Raw genomic sequence first — 19,413 nt, forward strand, 5'->3', positions numbered from 1 at the left:
TGTGGATAACCTGTTTAGGGAGCTTGTCCCAGGGAGAGGCTAATTCTCCCTCTCTCCAGTCCTTTGCTGCTGCCTATAGTTCTTTGTCTAGGGGTGAGACACTGTGAGATTTCTCCCTTGCAGTTAGCCTGTATGTTGATAGTATTATTCTTCAAGTCTTGTTTATGCAGCCATATTGTTGAGGTATCACCAGGGAAGCTTCCCCATCATTTCTAGGAGGCACAATCTCACGGCAGACTTCCTGGTCCTCTGGATCTGATGATGTCCAGGGATTAAGCCCTGTGGAGAACAGCCCTGTGCATGGCAGCAACCACAGCCATGTGCTGGCCACCCTGGGATTCTAGCCTTTTGATCTGTGTTTACACTGCAGCTTTTCCCTGGTGCTGGAGTGGCCCCGTGATCACACCAGACAAAAAGTGAGTTGGAGCAGGGCAACCCGGGAAGGACAACAGTGCCTTTCTTTTTTTGTTCCAAACATAAGAAGAAGAGAGAATGGACTTCAGTTTCTCAGATGGTTTTTAAACATCTTGTTCTGACAGAACAAAAACAAAGAGAGGAAAAGACTTACCTTCAATGCAAAAATTGCTTATCTTAAAAGAAATGGATTCAAGTCAATCATTAAAAAAGACTACGTCTGTAAAAATATCTCCATGGCATTAGCAAGCAGGATGGCTTTCCTCTGTTGGCTATGCTTCCATATTTAAATCTTTGTAAAAGAAGAACACTGGAAAATCCAGAGTCACCAACTAAGGTTTAAAACAGAAATTCTAATGTAAGCACTGAATATACAGTCACATGACAGCGTTTGCATTCAGAGCACTTCTTAGGAGATTACAGGATCCGTTGCTGATGTTGCCTGGAACAGAATAAACCATGACTGGTAGTCCTTGTCTGAGTGGGCTTGACTGCTTTTCTATGTCTTAAAGACGACCTGTGCACGTCTAAACAGACTCATCCTTGCTGTAAACAAGCATGCTATGGTCACCTACTGATCAAACTTAATTCTTTTTATCTTTAAAAAATCATTAGTTTTGATAGCTGATCTTTTTTTTTTCTTCTTAAATTTGTCTGTTTTCTCTATGGTAGCATGTAGCAGGAATCTTAGAAGGTCTTATTAATAAAATCAGGTATTGGGTTAAAGCTGGAAGATCAGAGAAGCAGAACAAGCCACAGCTACCTCACCTTGCCAATTCCTCAGCTGATCCTATTTCCTCAGACTGGAAGCCTCTGAGTCCTCATCCAGAATGAATCTCAGCTGAACTGCTGCTCAAAAGCCTAAAAGCTTAACCAGGCCCTAGTTCCTGGTCCTCACGCCTTAAGTACCTTTCTGCTTCCTGCTATCACTTCCTGGGATTAAAGGCATGAGTCACCATGCCTGTCTGTTTCCAGTGTGGCCTTGAACTCACAGAGCTCCAGATAGATCTCTGCCTCTGGAATGCTAGGATTAAAGGCATGTGTTACCACTGCCTAACCTCTATGTTTAATATTGTGGCTGTGCTGTTCTCTGGCTCCCAGATAAGTTTATTAGGGTGCACAATGTATTAACCACAGTAGCAAACTACAGTGAATTAATTTTATTTCTCTAGATACTTCCAAGAACAACCAGACTCTGGCACATGAAATGCCCCTCCCCCCAGTAAATGAAAATGAGAGACAAGTGGGGCTTCCATAAATGGTAATAGCAGAGAGTGGAAGATGTGGGTGAAATGCTGGCCTGCTGTGACAGATAGCAAACAGTGTGTGGAGAGGGAGCAGTGTGTGGAGAGCAAGCAGTGTGTGGACAGTGAGCAGTGTGGACAGCGAGCAGTGTGTGGACAGCGAGCAGTGTGTGGACAGCGAGCAGTGTGTGGACAGCGAGCAGTGTGTGGATAGCGAGCAGTGTGTGGACAGCGAGCAGTGTGTGGTCAGCGAGCAGTGTGTGGACAGCGAGCAGTGTGTGGACAGTGAGCAGTGTGTGGAGCACTGCATCTCAGCTCTTCAATGTGCCTCGTGGCAACTAATATTACGTCTCCAAATTGAGGAAGTGGATGAGGAAGCCTACAGAGATGAAATAACCTTCTCAGGGTCACAGAGCCAAAGGACCCCCGGGACAATAGAAAGGGAGGGCTCTCTTCTTTCCAGGGCACCCCTGTTGCCTTCCCCTTTCCGAGCAGTGTTTCTTCAGTATGGAAGTGATCCTTGGGGTTGTCAGGGGTGCTGGGGACAGAGAGGAAGCAGGATGTGAACTGGCAGCTGTCCTACACAGCCTTACGCAGCAAGGGGTATTTAAACCCAGAGGTAGAAAGAGTATTGGTTTAATCCCATATTTGGGCTTGTTTTTTCCAGATAATCTACTATCCTCACTAACTTCTAGCTGAAGAAGACATCACCAAGCTTTTCTCACCAATCCCTTTAAAAGTCCGAGATCCCAGGTACAGCAGGTCACAAAATTGAGGCAAAGTCTCTCTCTCTTGGAGGATCTAAAATAAACAGTCAACAGAACTTCCAGCAGCTGTTTAACTTAGTCCAGAGGGCGTTTTCTAATGGAAAAGATGTCACTGCTCCACTATTTGATTTCAGGGTCAGAGCATGTTCCTACTTAGTACCCACAAGGCTTGCTATGAGGGACTCTTAACAGGGTCCATGCAAATACAGTGGAAGATTAATAGGAAGACCTGGCTACAAGACACACGAAATGAAATATGGTGACAGATAATATATTTCAGTTTGAATTTTCAACGTTATTATATAAATGTTCTTAATTAATATTAAAACAACAATTAATGAAAAATATCAAGCCTATTGGCTTGATAAATGAAACAATGTCTTTTTCAAGGGCATTAGTGTTTTTTTTTTTTTATTCTTCTCTGATTCCAAATGTAATGCAGATTAAGATTCAGCCATGAACTTCAGTAAATATATACGAAATTAGGAATTACCTGAATTGACGCTTTTGTAAATCCTATGGAGGTATGCATTCCCACACTGGCAGAGACTATCCTACATTTTCATCTCTTCTCTTTCTATCTCTCTACCTCTGTTCTCTCTCCTTTTCTTTCTCTTTCTCCTTCTTTCTTATGAGAGTACACATTACCAACATATAGCAAATAGTCAATAAATTATCAATATTGTCCAAATTGTTATATAAGCATTTCTTTTACAATATTGAGGTCATAGATGATACTAGTTTTGTGTGTAGTGAAGTTGACAGTTCTCAGAAGCAGTGAAGTAGAATGATCATCCAAGCTATATTGACTTTTTTGTAGTATAATAGCCAGAAACACAGCTTAAACCAACTTCATCATAACAGAGGCCTTACTGATTGCTCTAACTTGAAGCCAGAGAAAGGTTTATTCTTTTATTTGTCTGATTCCAGTGGTTAAGGCAGTGACATCATGAAAGCATACATCATGAAAGCATGTATGCTTTCATGTTCTCCTTACCCTCTCTCTACATTGCTGAACAATCTTAGGCTGACAGCTGTACTACCTGGATTCAACAGGAGAAAATGCAACTTCCTAGTGGTGTAGAGAGTGATTAACTGAAGTCACAAGTCCACACTGAAACAACCCTGCATCTTGAGCATGGCTCTGACATCAGCTATGGCCTCCATCCTCCTGAGGGAGGGTGTGGGGTTGCTGGTGGTCCTGAATTGGTTAGCAATGATTTTGCCACAGCAGAGGTTCTCTCCATAGGAACCAAGAAAGAGGATGTCAAGTGCATTGGCTACAGAGCTGACTGTACCCAGGAGAGTTTTCTCCACCAGTATTCTTCATAAATGGATTCGATTTAGAATTAAGCCTCAGACTGACCTGCTTTAGGATAAAAAGTTATTTGTGAAGTAAAGTGAAACAAAATGCTTTTTCTCTTTTTATAAATTATTTTTTAAAATTTTATAATTTAATTTAATTTTACACATCAGCCAAGGGATCACTTGTGTGCCTAGATTCTCCTCCTCTTCCTTCTCTCCCTGGAAGTGCCACCTATACCTCCTGCCTAGCTATTGGCTGTTCAGCTTTTTATTACACCAATCACAGCAATACATTTTCACACAGTGTACAAATATCCCACAACATTTCTCTCTTTTTGTCTAAGTAAAAAGGAAAGGTTTTAACTATAACATAGTAAAACTATATACAATAAGAACAATTATCAGGTAAGAGTTATATTCACAATATCCAGTCCATTTGTATTTGGCAAATTTCAGAGAAAGTATTGTATTATCTATCCTGTCTTAGCAAGTCCAAAATTTTATACCTAAACATTTTCTATGGTAACTTGTATTACCACCCTAAAAATATCTTTTTAGACCTTAAAACATCTTCTTAGATAAACAACTTATGTGTTTATGTATCTTAATCTTATAAACTTTACATCTTTTATGTAAGTTTCTTTTCTAAATTTGATAACAAGGAAAACTGTAAAACTATAACTATCTAGTCTTCAACCCTATCAAAGACCTGAGAAGGATATAATATTACCTGAGGAAACATGAAGTGCAGAGCAAGCAACTTCCAAAACTATAGAAATGACAGAAACAGCTGGCTGCCTGGACAGTCACCCAAGGTTCCTCTGCAGACCTAGAATATCTGACAGACTTTTCTGTAAAGCAGGAATTTTGAAGGACTATCCTACCTTATCTTGGCAAAGCTTGACAGTAAATTTCTTTTATGTCCTGCTTGTCCAATTTGGACATCATACTGTCAGCAGTCGAGGCAAGGGCAGTTTCTGGCCCAGTGGATAACTTTGCCATAATAAAAGCAAACTCCATATAGAGGTTCTTTGATGCCCATCATCCTTTTTTGAAGTAGATTAGTGCTTCCAGGGGCAAACACATCTCATTGTCATGAAAAGTCTTATGTTATTAAAACATCTTAAATGTCAAATTCTGTAGGTCTCTAAAGTGTTTGAAGATAATCTACCTAAAATATATCTCTGTATGATCTGGAAAACATACCTAACATGACTACAAGTTTGATTGTTATAGATGACTAACTACTAACCTGAATTTCTTAATTATCCTAAACAGTTTATATTAATAGTTTTCAAGGACTAGAACTTTATATTATGTCTTTAAGGTATAATACCTTAAATAAGAGTAGAAACACACACACACATGCATATATACATACATATGTAGTATGTTGTAACAAAAATAACATTAAATTTGTATCAATATTCAAAAATATCTTAAAAAACAGTAGAAACATATATACAGTATGTTTTAACAAAATAACATTAAATTTGTATCAATATACAAAAATTCATATTAATGTAAAATATTTGAGACTAGTAATTGCTTTTTAGTCTAAAAGTAGATTCAACAATCTACTCTTTTATCCTATCATTTCTATATCCCCCTTTTTCTTTTCAGAAAGATCCTTTAATCCAACCTCCCTTGCTTAGTTTCCTCTAATCAATAACAATTTGCAACCAAACCCCCTAAATTATGACAAATATCTATAACCCACCAAATGACCAAAAACTACTACCACCCCACCTCCTGAGAATGTGGGCAACATGTTCCTAAAATTACTTCCTGTTGCCTAGGGGCAATGACATCTTTAAGGGACCCTGAAACATTGAGATAACAGTAAAGTCCAGGGAGAGCTAGCTATATCATTTGTTGTCCAGTCTCTGTATAATGGAAAAGTGCAGGGCTTACCTGAAGTCCTGGCTAGAGTAGTCTATGAGGCTGCACCTCCTTAGCTAACTGCTTGGAAGTTGTCCTGAGCAGTTTGTAGTCCAAAGCTGATCTTTGGTGGTATTTGCCAGCTTAGTGCCATTACCATGATCCAAGTGAAATCCTTGTGAGGCTCCATCATCTTTTTGGAGACTTCAAAGGTCATTGTTAGGAATGGTTATGGTTTACTGCAGAAAATTTAAACATTTTAAATGTCATGTGCAGCAGATCTTGGACAGGTTAAAGGACTATAATCTGTTAAATGTATCTGGGGTATACAAACTTAATTCTTAGTTGTCTGCTTCAGACTCAAGCCTGAAATCATATACAGGAAGTTAGATGAAGCCTATTTCTAGAATTAGTACTTTATATGACCATTAATATCATAACAGAAGGTTTAAATATATAGCAACTTGAAAGTTTAGAGCTAATATTTATACCTTAAGAAAAAATTTAAAGAGTCAAAATAAAACCAAAAGATTACGAGATTAGTGACAACAGTAAAGTCCCTTAATTTTTTTTTTTTCTATTCCATACCAGGTGGCTTTTCTGACATAAGACAGATTTTGGATTTTCCTTTAACAACATGCTTGGGTTTAGAGAAGGAGAGAGCCATGCTCCAACTCCAAAGCCAGCTTTGATTTTTAATAGAATTGGGACGACAAAAAAACGCCATTTGCCTTTTATGTTTGAAGAGAGCAGCAGAAACAAATATTTGGGAAGACATGAAAATTTATCCTCTTGGAGTTGTGCTATGCCATTAGACCAATTTACTCTTTTTCTTGGGACCTATTCTCTTCCTGGTTTGTCCTTCTTCAGATGTCTCATTTATCCAGTGGTCTTCAGATTCCTTAGCAGAATGCTTTCATTCTCCTGGAAAGACAAAAACAAAACCCTACCCCAACCCTAACTTTGGGTAGTCCCTTTTTTGGCAAGTTGTATCATTGTCAAGACACATTTTTTTGGCAAAAGAAAAAGTATTATCTCTTAATAATAAAAATTAATTTTTTCATACCTGATAAAATTAAAGGTATTTGTTAGTCTTACTAGTTAGTTTAGATTGAATGACCAAGCTGCTTGATAAACTATTGTCTCTCTTAATCAAGAAGTCTCTACTGTTCAATTCTAATCATTATCAATCTTGATAGTATCCATATCTTTTCTTCTCCTGTGGAAACAAAAGCAAACCTCTTTCCAATGTAACATATAGCCTGTTTTCCATTCTGAGGTCAACACATCTTTAAAGTGTACAGGCTGATTTAAATCAGCAGTTTTTTCTATTATCCAATGTCTCTCCCCAGCTGTTGTTCCTTTCTCATTAGCATATAAAATTTAAAGTTAATAAAACACTGTGTAATCTATTGTTGGGGGGGTCCTTTATTACCCCTTTCTGTTTATTAGGCATATCTTTTCAAGTGTGATTAGATCTTTCTGTAACTGCTTGTCCCATAGGATTATGTGGTATACCTGTAATATGCTTTATGTTGTAATATACTAAAACTGTTTCATTTTACTAGAGACATATGCTGGAGCATTGTCAGTCTTAATTGGTACAGGTATTCCCATGATGGCCTTGACTTCTAATAAATGTGTTATTACAGAATCAGACTTTTCAGAATTCAAAGCAATTGCCCATTGAAATCCTGATGTATCTTTGGTCTGGTGTATGTATTTTAATTCTCCAAAATCTGCAAAATGAAACACATCCATTTGCCAAATTTCATTTCTTTGGGTACCCTTTGGGTTACTTCCTGCAGGTAATGGAGTCTGATTATACAAAGAACAAACAGGACATTTCCTTATACTTTCCTTGGCTTGTTGCCAGGTGATAGAAAAATCTTTCTTTACACCTTTGCTATTAACATAGTGATCCTTTTTTTTAAACTTTTTATTTATTCTTTGTGTCTTTCACATCATTTTTCTCTATCTCATTTATTTCCCTGTCCCTTCATATCCACCCTCTGCCCTTGCAATCCCCCCAAATAAAATAAAATAAAATTTAAGAGAAAAAGAAAAGAAAAGAAAAAATAAGCAAAAAAGAAAAGTGAATCTCGTCATGGAGACTGTAGTGTGGCACAGTGAGTCACAGTAAACCCTTTTATCCATATATCTTGCAAGTGTTCATTGCACAGAGTCATTGGTCTGGTTTGAGGCCTCTGGTTTCTGCTACATTATTGATGCTGGGTCCTCACTGAAACTCCTCTTGGTTATCCTGTTGTTGCCCCATGTAATGGAGATCCTACAGCTCCAAAGACTGGTCCCTTCACATGCTCCAGCAGATCACAGATGGGGTGGATATTGGAGTGGGCCAACTCATAACCCTGGTCCTGGGCCTGAGTAGTTGCAGGGTTCGTCAGCCCGCCAGCTCTCCTTTGTCCTCACTACCAGGGTGAGATTTCCTATATTGCCATGGCTAGTTCATCCCTGGCAGCAATGAGTAAGTGGGAGGGCCAGTCTTCCTGCTTTCATGTCCTCAGGGTCGGCTCTCCCACACTTACAGGGCCAGCTCTACTGTGTTGGTGGGTGTGGCATAGGGGCCACTCTCCAGAGTGCTGCAGCTGATGAGGGGAGCTGGGACAGCTCTCTTGCTCTTATGACCTCAGGGCCAGCTCTCCCACTTGCCACAGGCATTGATGGAAGGGGGTGGGAGAGGGCATCTCTCTCTACCCATGCCACCACATGACAGATGAGTAATGGGGGCAGCCCTTCTATGCTCACAACTTTGGGGCTGATTTATTTATGGCTCTTAAATCTGTTAAAATCCTCCATTTTCCAGATTTCTTTTTAATGAGCAATATAGGAGAATTCTAAGGACTAGTTGATTCTTCATTATGTTGAGCATTTAGCTGCTCCTATACCAGCTGTTCTATTGTCTGCAATTTTTCTGATGTCAAAGGTCATTGTTCCACCCAGACAGATTTGTCAGTTAGCTATTTTAAAGGTAAGGCTATTGGTACTTTTGAAAGACCAACATCTGTTGTGCCCTGCTTATATACAACCTGAACTCTCTGTGACTGTTGTTGATATATGCCTTTTAATATTTCTCTCAGAAGTATTTTTTATTTTATGGTTTGTTTATGAGACTGGAGGAATTAATCTGTGTTTTCCATTGCTGCAACAAATGATATCCCCGTAATTTCATTCCTACATTAGCCACATAAGGTTTTAATTTTCCTGTCTGTCCTTCTGTCCTTTTTCAGTCAACCCTTTGCACTTTGTTTTACCTGAAATGAAGTTCCCTAGAAGCTGAACATTCAATACCTCTAGCCCTACTTCATTTTTCTATGACCCTAGCTTCCTCTCTCCACCATGTTTTCTATTGTAACTGAGAGCCAGCCTCTGATATTGTTAAATCTTTCCAGTCTTGTGGAATAATTCTGTTCCAAGTAGCCCATGAATTTAACATCTGCTTCATAAGGGGTGAATGCATACCATATAAAATGACTGCTTCCTTAAATCTCTTCAAATCCAACATTTCTACAGGATCCCAGTTAATTTCTGCATAGCCTTTGAGGAGACTATCATCTGATGGTCATTCTTGTATGGTAACTGTTGGCTTTCTATTTACCTTAGGCCATTCCTCTTCAGTTTCATAATGCAGTGCTGAGATAGGTTCTGCTCTAAATTCCTCTGTCTGTGTCTAAGCACTTTTATTATTTTCATTCGTAGGTCTTTCTAAGGCTTGTATATTATTAGCAGTTAGTCTTCCTAAAGCTTGTTAGGCATTGGACACCATATCAATATTAAGTACTTCTAAGACTTGTATTTTATCAACCAAATTTTTTATTATTTTCATTAGTAAGTCTTTCTAAGGCTTATCAATAGTAAGTCTTCCTAAAGCTTGTATCTTATCAATAGTAAGTCTTCCTAAAGCTTGTATCTTATCAGTCAAATTTTCATATTTGGTGCAATTATCAAACCACCTTTTTAAGGATAAATATGAATGACCAAAACTGATAATTACAATTGACAATATGTCAATCCCAGCTAAGTGGTTTATCCCTCATTCATTTTTTTTTTCATTTTCAATCCATCTATAGAAGCACTATACAGAGTCCTAACTTCCTGTATTATAATATTTCTGATTCTTAACATGAGAAAGATTTTTCTTTTTAATATTATTTTACTCTATTCTTAAGGACTTCCAACATGTCTTACCAAATTTGCTGACTTCTCAGTTTGTTCACAGCAACAGCACCATCAGTGGTGGGCTTGAACCTCTCCCATGATTTTCAAGTGTAAGTTCGCTTTTCAGAGTCCTGTGAGCAGATCTCCAAAAGGCTGGCTGGCTTAACTTCTCCATCTGTGTGGTTATACCTCACATTGGGCACCACATGTAATGAGTCTTTTTCTGTCCCACCAGCCAGCTCCCAAATAATGACATGGAGACTTCCTATTATGAAAGCTCAGCCTACAGCTTAGGCTTGTTCCTAACTGGTGCTTATAACTTAAATTAACCCATTTATATTAATCTATATCCTATCACATGGTATTTCCTCTCTTCTATCGTACACCCCTGTTTCCTTTCCATGTTTCTTAGTGTCTCTTGTGCTCCTGGATTTATGATGAGGTCCCATCCCAATAAACCCATTGGGAAATGAAGATATCTTACCTTGAAAAGAAAATATGTTTAGTATGCTTAGCCAAATGCACATCTTGGCTTCATCTTGCCTGTTCAAACACTCTCAGAACAGTTTTGCTAGCCAATAGCTGGGCAGAATCATGTGACACAGAGCTTCTGTCATAATGAAGTGTGACTATCTTAAGCAATTGATTGTTGGACTGAAAGTGAGAAGAATGGCTGTATGGGTGTGTTGTTATATCACGTAAGAGTAGAAAAATTGTGTGTTGAACTATCACATGTGAGGAACCATCTGTATTTTATAATGTCTTGTAGTCAGAACTGATTTTTTAGCTGTGTTGCTTCAGTTCAACTTCACCAACTCTGCTTTTTATTTTCCCTGAAAATCTTTTCCCCACTTGGAGGCTACATTTCTGTATCCCTTTTCCTTAGCTATTGTTACAGGCTGTTGCAGGCTCCTGCGGTGGGAAGCCCCGATTAGTAAGTTATATAACATAGCATGAAACCCTGGGCTCTGGAGAAGGGGGGCACAGGCTTGGTACCAGGGCAGGGCCAAGCAGCTGACTCCACCTGTGCTTCTCAGCCTTTGTCCCGGTGCTTAGGTTAGGCTGGACATCCAGTGACTTCACTTAGATATGAATCCGCTTTGAGTTTCTGCAGCATGGACCTTTCTCTTCACTCTCCAGCCCAACCACTGAAAATTGCAATGTCAAATTAGTACCTTTTCTGTCCAACTGTTCAGTGGGCTCATTTGTTTATCAGTGGAAGTTGGTCTGCTTCTAGAACATTGCAGGTTTAGAAGACAAGTCTTTAGTCTCCCCACACCTCATTCTTTAAAGAGACCAAGCCCACAGCTCTCCCCATTGGTCTTCTTGGTTGTTATTGGTATTTTTCAGGACACTGTTCATCCACTTGTGTTTCTTTACCAAGAAGTTCCCATTTCTGAAGCCCATGAGGCTTCCTAACAATGATGGCCCTCAGCTGATTCATTTGTTGGGATGCACACCACAGGCAAGTCACATAGTGAGAGGGAATTGTCTCCAGCTAAATGGAACTATAATGTAAGGAACACATGTAAGGCCTAGGGTGAACAACCCTGGTCAGGAGTGATAAGCAATAGAATGATGTAAGTAAACCACAAATGGAGTAGTGATAAGCTATAAGCTATGTGTGGAAATAGGGATAAGACTAGAAACTCAGCCAGGAAAGAATATAAAAGATGAAGCCTCTGACCCAGCCAACAGAGCTCGTCAGGCCCTCGGAGATGACTCTTCTCTGCCAGAGATGTGAGATCCTGTCCCCAGTGCAGACGTGGCTGATCTGAGGAAGGCTGACCCAAGATCCAGAGGAACAGACGTGGCGAGTCCGGACTTGTACACCCGGAGAGATACTCCTGCTTCCATTTGGAAGACAGGATGAATATTGCTTGTAATCTCACTGTGTGAATAAATGAGTGTTATACCAAGTCTGAATCAAGAGTGATTATTCCTCCCCCGTAACCGGGGTATGTGCTCGCTACATACCCTGATAGTAACTCATGGTTGCTGCTGCCCAGACACCTTAGCAGTCATTTGTCAGTCATCACTCTGTCTTTGAAAAGGAGAGGCAGAGCAGAGTGTTCCTGTGGGGGAAAGAGACTGAAGGTTGGCCGTGCAGGTTGGGCGGTGATTGGTGATTAGGGAGCATTGATCTGGACGCCTGCAGTGCAGCTGTTCTGTGGAGGACAAAGCACTCCAGGCTCTCTGTTTGGTCCCTTAGAGACTCACTGGCCAGGATTGCAGTTACTGCTTCCTCCTCCCAACCTGTCCCTTCTTAAAATGCAAGCAAATTGGAGTCTGCCTGAGTCCAATTTGTTGCTACAATAACCTTCCAGACTCAGAATTGAGTGGCGTATACAGAAACAGAAATATTTGGCTCCCAATTCTGGATGCTGAAGTCCAAGATCAGGGCACCAACTATGGGGTATTAACTCTGGGGCCTGAGGGTTCCCCCCCCACCCCTGTGACCTCACTTTCTGAAGGCCCTACCTCTTCTTAGTGCCATTTCAGGGATGGAGTTTCAGCATATGAATTTGGGATGACAGAGGCATTCAGACCTTAGCAGAGTCTCTCCCTGCTGTGAATAGTTTTCTTAGCTTCCAGAACAAATAGAGGCCCTGTGTCACCCAAGGAGCAAAAACATTACTCAGAAAAGAATTGGGGAAATATTAGAAAAGTGTCAGATTTTGTTGGAGTTAAGAGAAAACACTTTCTGGATCAATCCTGATGATTGCAAGAAAGAGTCATAGTTAGCCCTGCCCCCTCTCCTGTTCTCTATTACAGACTTCCTGTAACAACCACTCCCAAACTGTGAGGAGCCACTCCCAACTTAATGACTTCTGACAACAATCACCTTATAAGCAGTGTTGGGGTGTGAAGGTCGAGGTCCAGGATGACTCAGGTAAATCTGCCCAGGGCCCCATAGCCCCAGGGAGACAAAAGCTGGAGCTAGAACAGTGGGGAGCTGAAAGGTGGGGGCTGCCAGAGCAGATCTCTTTTGTCTCTTCAGGCAGCCTCTCTCTTTGACTTCCTATATAGGCCAGCTTGGGTCCCTCATAGCACAGTGGCTTTGGCTGCTGGAATTACTAGATGGGATTACTATCCATTTGTGCTCTAGGGATCAGCTAGAACTCACTTTGCTCTCTATGACATAGCCTTCCGGGTCCATAGTGATGTCTCTGCCATACCTAAAACTCACTTTGCTCTCTATGACATAGCCTTCCGGATCCATAGTGATGTTTCTGTCATACCTCGTTGGTCAGCCAGCCATGCAAGCCAAGATTGCATCAGGTTGTAGAGGAAACTTCTAAGGTCAGTGCTTGTCTCTGAAAGAGTCTGCAAAGATATTTTAAAAGTACCTCACTTCTCTAACACAACGTTAACACATCTTATATTTTAATTTAATTATTTAGAGAGAGAGTGTGTGTGTGTGTGTGTGTGTGTGTGTGTGTGTGTGTGCTTGTGTGTGTGTGTGTGCTGTGTCTGTGTTGGTGAAAGCACCTGTGGCCAGGGTGCATGTGTGGAGGTCAGAGGAGAACTCTGGAGACTCTGTTCTCTCCTGCCACCTTGTGGGATCCAGGGATCGAACGCAGGTCATCAGGCTTGCACTCACATGCCTCTGCACTGGCTGAGACATTTTATTTTTTTTTTTAAATTATTTTTTTTCATTTTAGACTAAATGTCTGCAGCCCCTCCTTTAAAAAAATCCCATTGGATCAGTTGATTTAAAGAGTTAAAAATAAAAAAGCACATGCTCACTATAAGGTTCCATTGCAGGTTGGGGGATCAGGGCAGAGCATGAGTAGCACGGATCCTTTGTGAATATATCAAATGGGCCCCATTCATGTCAGACACTCTGTGGACAGTTAGTGAAGAGTGACAGAATGAACAAATGAATACATAATGAATTAGTTCACATATCTGCCATCAATCAAAGGAGCTTTTAAGCCAAATAGACTAGAAGCCAACAGAATGAATTATAACTTGGCATGTTGGGTGAGGAAATAAATATGTTTCTAAAACATAATTAGTATAGTGTTTGTTTTACTTTGTTTTGTTTTATTTGTATATATAATTTAGTTAAAAGCAGTTGTATATATTCAAGTAACTGTCTGATTTGATGAGAGACACAAGTGTAGGGAATGGTTCCTGAAGAGCATTTGGAGGCTGCCTGGCAAGTGTCTGTGGTGTGCAGGAGCAACCCACTCACTGTGAAGGGGGTAAGGTGGAAATACTGCTAATATTGTAGGCTTCATGGGCTTCACCATGGGCTTCATCCTTCCCTGCAAAAGTGATGCCAGAAGTAGAGGACTAAGAAGTTATTCAGTTTAATTTTTATTTATTTATTTATTTTACATCCTGACCACATTTTCCCCTTCCTCCTCTCCTCCCATTCCATCCCCCACCCCATCTGTCCCCACCCCCGCCCCAATCTACTGCTCCTTTATTTCTGTTCAGAAAGGGGCAGGCCTCCCCTGGGTATCAACAAAGCCTAGCATATCTAGTTGTAGTAAGACTAAGCACCTCCCCTTGTATCAAGGCTGAGCAAGGGGACCCTGTAGGAGGAGTAGGTTATTAAATTTCTAGACATATAATATTGTACTATTCTCATTGACCCAAGGTTCAAAGAAGTTTTAGAGGATCATTTGAGTCTGGCCTCCGTTTACACATCAATGTCCTGGGTTCTAGTCTACACTGAGGTTACTCCTGGGATTGCCAAGTGGCACACCTGGGAATGCTCTATGTATGCAAGAGTCCTTCCTGGAATCCCAACAGCTAGTCTTTACCATTATGTCCCTGTCTGATGGCACCCAACATTGTTCTTTAGGGACATCTTTCCAGCTGTGGCCCTATGTATGCAAAGATGTTCCATCAAAGATGTTTGACCTGAGCATGTGTGTGTGCATTTCAGGGAAATGTCTCCAGAAGCAGTGGGGAAAGCTTGGAGATGGGGGTGGGGGCATGGTACGTTGTAACTCCAGGTGGAGTCACGATAATCTCATCCAGGTGGCATTGGTCATGCAGGTGGCCAGAAGTGCACATACATAAGCTTCTAGGACAAATGTGAAATTATATAAATTCCTTGAGGTCAAGAGACAGTGTTAGGTGGGGAGACAACTTGTATTTGAGGGTATTTCTCTCTGGGTGGGTCAGAGTGTGGCCCATTGAAAGCAATATGAGATGAGGAATGACAGGGCTTAGTTTGGGAGAGACCAAAGGGTTACATTCAACTTTTATTATTGACAGAGAAGAAACTGAGGGTCACAAGGTTGTTTGTTCACTGCAAAGAACTTTCTTTTCAGCAGATCTGAGAAGAATTTGTGTCTAACCACTGTTCCTTGGGTAGCAAGAATTGAGGGAGTGATACTTGTTTAGATGTGTAGATTTTTTTTTTTTTTTTAAAGACAGGGTCTCACTGTGTAGCAATTGCTGGCCTCGAACTCATCATGTAGACTAGGCTGGCTTCGAGCACACAAAGATCCTATTACCTCTGCCTCACAAGTGCTGGAATTAAAGGTGTGCTCCACCTTACCTGATCCTGGCTCTTCAAAAGTTATTTCTTTTATTTTTTTTAGCTTCTAATATAATTATATCATTTCCTTCTTCCTTCCAAACCCTCCCGTATACCCCTCATTGCTCTTTCAAATTCATGGCTGCTTTTTACTGCTCTTTTTTAGTTAGTTGCTGTTGTGTGTGGGAGCCCACAGAGATTTCCTAGTGAAATCTGAGCTTGCTTTACCAAAAGGACTGCATAAGAGTATAATTGGACCATGGGCCTGAGTACCAGGTGTTTGGAAGGATCTACACTTGGTTGTATCTAGTAAGGGGGAGGTCTTTTGCTTCACCCCCTGGCATTGTTATAAAAATCCCTTTTGAATAAAGTTCTGGGCTGGTGGATAAGGATCCAGGCCCTCCCGAGGCTATCCTGTGTTTCTGTCTTTTTCTCTTCCCTCTATATTTCTATTGAAATTTCTTATTCCTTATTCCTCAAGAGTATCCTGGGAAAAAAGTGTAGGGTTGAGGCCTTGTGGTTGTTCACCTATCTGAGTTAGCATGAGTATTGCTGTCGTCCTTGATCAGCTCATATTTGGGCAGTTATACTGGGGAGACTTTATGGGGGTAGCTTCTAGAATTATTAAGAGACACAATCTCAGAAAATTCCCTGATTCTCTGGCTCTTACAAACTTTGCATCTTCACTTCCAGAATATTCCCTGGTATGGGAGTGTTTTGTAGATGTATTCATTGGGACTAGGGTCCACAACTCTGCATTTTGATTGGTTATGGTGTTCTGTAATGGTCTTTGTCAGTTGCAAAGAGAAGTATAAGGACAAAAATTTGCAATGTAGTTAGGGATTATGCTGATTTAGTGAAGTGGTGGTTGTAGATTCTCCTTCAAGATCCAACCTTCACTAGCCCTGGGTAGTTGATTAAGTTTCAGTACCAGCCATGATTTCCCTCTCCTTGAACAGGTCTTAAGTTCAGTTGGATATCACCAAGGTACACATGCCTCTGCTGCACCTTCAGGGTTATTGTGCCATGCTGGTTGTTGTTATGGTTCACAGGCATCACAACTGGGAAGGACTTGGTTGCTTCCCTCATTTGGAAGCTTGCATGGTGCCTTCTGGTGCCATGAACGCTAGTTCTCTGAGCGGATGACTTTAGGTCGGATCCCCTGCTTCTGAGGTGCATGGTGTCTTCAGCGATAGGACTTACCTTGCACCTCTGGGACAACCAAGGGCAACAGCAATAGTTCATGATTCGGGACTCTCCTAGACAACCCACCAATAACTCAAAAGAGGGCTTCTCAGACCTGGTGTTGGCGTATTAGTTAGATAGTCTTTCCTGGTCCCAGTATTTAGAAAATGAGTGATTTAACTACAATACACACTTTTATTTGGGGGAAAATCCTGCCAATTTGGTCTCTGATGGAAGAATCAGAGCATGCCATCTGCTCACAGGCCAGGGTACTTCTAGTGCAGAATGTGAGTGGTAGTAGAAGGGAGTTGAAAAGTGTGCAGTTGCCTGTTGTTGGAGACAACCAAGGAGAGGTGAGTTAAAGCATGTCGGCTGGTGTGTAAGCATCATCTCTGGCTGTCATTGCTGGCTGTTGAAACAGAGAAAGGACAATAATCAAGAGAAAAAAGTTACTTTAGTTATAAAAACCAAATTACTTTAGCTTTGGGAATTGTCACAGTTCATTCAAAGTGGAGGGACTTTACAAAAATGATGTGGCCCTGGCTATCAGAACCAGATCAAGGGTTTAGCTGGTGAGAACAAAGGAAGGCAGGACATGAAGAGTTTCCTTTTCATGGTAGATGAGATTTTGCTCAGCTAGAAGAAATGCATGTGAGTAAGACCTGGAGGTTTCAAAACCACATGGGCTTCACTACTAGGGAAGGGGACCTCCCCCTAGTACTCCACGGGGCCCCTGGGGAAATGAAGGGTCATGGGATTGTCACAGTGACTAGGTGAAGGTATTGCTAGCATGTCCTAGATACCAAGCAATCTGGACCCTTGTGAAGAAGCATTGCATTTCCCCCCAGTATGCTAACAGCTGCTGTACAAAGAAAGGCCAGTCAGACTTGGCCCAGTAAACTCACCCTTAGGACATCGTTGTGATCCTTTAACTAATAGGAAGATTTATTGCAACCTTTTTTAAATCAACAAGACCAATACATAAAAGCCTTAATCTGGTCCAATTTTACCTAATATTCCTTTTTGGGGAGGGGTGGGCTTGGAACTTGGCCAGGAAGGAGATGCTGGAGGTGAGGGACACTGCCACCAGGCACAAGAGTAGGTCACCTGGAAACCAGAGAAGATACAGGAGTTGTTGACAACAAACAGGGCTCGGAGGGATTTCCAAGACATCTCTTGGCCAGGAGAAGTATGATACTGAGGGTCACATAGGCTGAGGCTGAGGGAGGCCACCTGAAGGCTAAGCCTGGGCGACAGAATGGTCCTTCCGGGCTGTTAGTCATCTGCCCCTAAGACACAACCCCAAAATTTCACAAAATTGGAAGAACTCTGTTTTATGTCCTTCCTTCAGTCATAGGTTTCAACTCTGGCAGCATTTACTCCTCTGTATTTTAGAGTTCAGGCTTTCTGTCTTTTTTCTTAGGGGAACATTCTGTCTCCCGGGATCAGTGAGTAATGAGCCTTGTGTGGCTGACTCAGAGCTGCCCTGAAGCTCCAAGCTGTTCAACCAGCAAGAACCCCAGATGCCCTGAGAACAGGGTGTGGGCTAGTTTAGCTGACGAGTGACAGGGACTCTGATGTCCCTGCTGGGACCCTATGTCCAAGTCCACAAGTAAACGATACCAAAGAGCTGGCTCGGAATGCACACAGCATGTCATCGTGTAAGGTGACACAGGGTGTTTGGTTTCATCTGTCTGACAGGACCCAGGCATCAGCCTGCTGCTCCAGTGTAACCAGGCACGGACGATGCAAAGCCTTTTATGAGGAAGACCCCACAGGGCAGGTCTTCCCTTCTCTGCAAACCTCGCCACCAGCAGTCTCTTCATAATGTAAAGCAGCAGGGTTCTGAAGGGAGGAACACTCTCCTGGTGTCTGAGGCATGCAAGAACCCCAGTCCTTCCCTGACCCTGTTGGGGACACTTCTGTGAGCCCAAAACTTAAAGCGTCAACAGATATCAGAGAAGCAATGACCAAGGGCAGGTTTCTGATGACCTTGGGACAGCCACCACACATTGTTCTCAAGACTGAAGACAGACAGTAGAGAAAACCATTTCAATGGAGCTAAACACAAAGCTATAATACATAAATCATATAACTGCAACACAGAAAGACAGACAGACAGACAGACACACACACACACACACACACACACACACGATGGGAATATCAATTCTGTCTGGAAAGGAGCCAGGACCTGGGACATGTCCCATACTGTTTTGTTTTTGTGGAGCCAGCCAGTGAACCTAGGGCCTCATGAATGCCAGATAAGAGCTCTACCACTGAGCTGTATCCACAGCCTCCTCCACAGGATCTTGAAGAATGAGCACAGACTAGCCACATAGGCAATTATTTGCTAAAGCCCAGGAAGAAGCCACGGTGTAGATAACGAAGGACATGGTACAGTAATGCTTGTCCTGAAGTCGTGGGTGCCATGGCCCCTTCACATCCACAGTTCCACATGCCTGGACTCAACTACCAGGTCAAAAAATACTTTAAAACTTGCATGTATACTGAGTAATACTGACGTTCTCCTCCTTAAACAGCACAGTACAATAACTATTTACAGTGCATTTGTGCTGTATTAAACAGTAAACATAGTTTAGAGATGATTGAAAGTCTGCGGGAAGATGTGTGTAGGTCATTTGCAAACACTACACAGTTTTACACAGGAGGTAGGAGCACCTGCAGGTGTGGTATTTGTCGATGTCCTGGTGCTAACCGCCTGTGCATATAGAGAACAACCCATATAACCAGTCATAGACTGCGAGGTGGGAGGGAGCTGTAGGCGCTGGACAGCCAGGCAGTGGCCTGGTCCTGCGGGACTTCGGTGCCCTGCTAAGCAGCTGGACACACTACCTGGAGGGCAGCAAGGTAAAGGACAGTCTCCACCAGACCTGCAGTAGTGCTACAGAGTGGGTCGGAAGGATTGGAAATA

At 41.7% G+C, this 19,413-nt stretch overlaps 2 long non-coding RNA genes across 3 annotated transcripts in view; one reads left to right on the plus strand and one right to left on the minus strand.

Moving 5' to 3' along the window:
* On the minus strand, positions 1–12,926 carry LOC131903322 (uncharacterized). 2 transcript variants are annotated; one of them, XR_009377498.1, is made up of 4 exons: positions 12,636–12,926; positions 10,275–10,444; positions 5,645–5,850; positions 1–856 (listed from the first exon to the last, which is right to left on the minus strand). It is a non-coding gene; the product is annotated as an uncharacterized LOC131903322 (long non-coding RNA). The 2 variants fall into 2 exon arrangements; XR_009377499.1 differs by lacking the exon at positions 10,275–10,444 and having other exon boundaries at positions 12,636–12,925.
* The window catches only part of LOC131903321 (uncharacterized), a 27,150-nt gene continuing 20,294 nt past the window's right edge, over positions 12,558–19,413 (plus strand). The window contains exons 1-2 of the long non-coding RNA XR_009377497.1: positions 12,558–12,683; positions 13,000–13,093. This is a non-coding gene — a long non-coding RNA (uncharacterized LOC131903321). The remainder of the gene's footprint in view (positions 12,684–12,999; positions 13,094–19,413) is intronic.

This window comes from Peromyscus eremicus, chromosome 2 (genome assembly GCF_949786415.1).
Source record: "Peromyscus eremicus chromosome 2, PerEre_H2_v1, whole genome shotgun sequence".
Lineage (NCBI taxonomy): Eukaryota > Metazoa > Chordata > Mammalia > Rodentia > Cricetidae > Peromyscus > Peromyscus eremicus.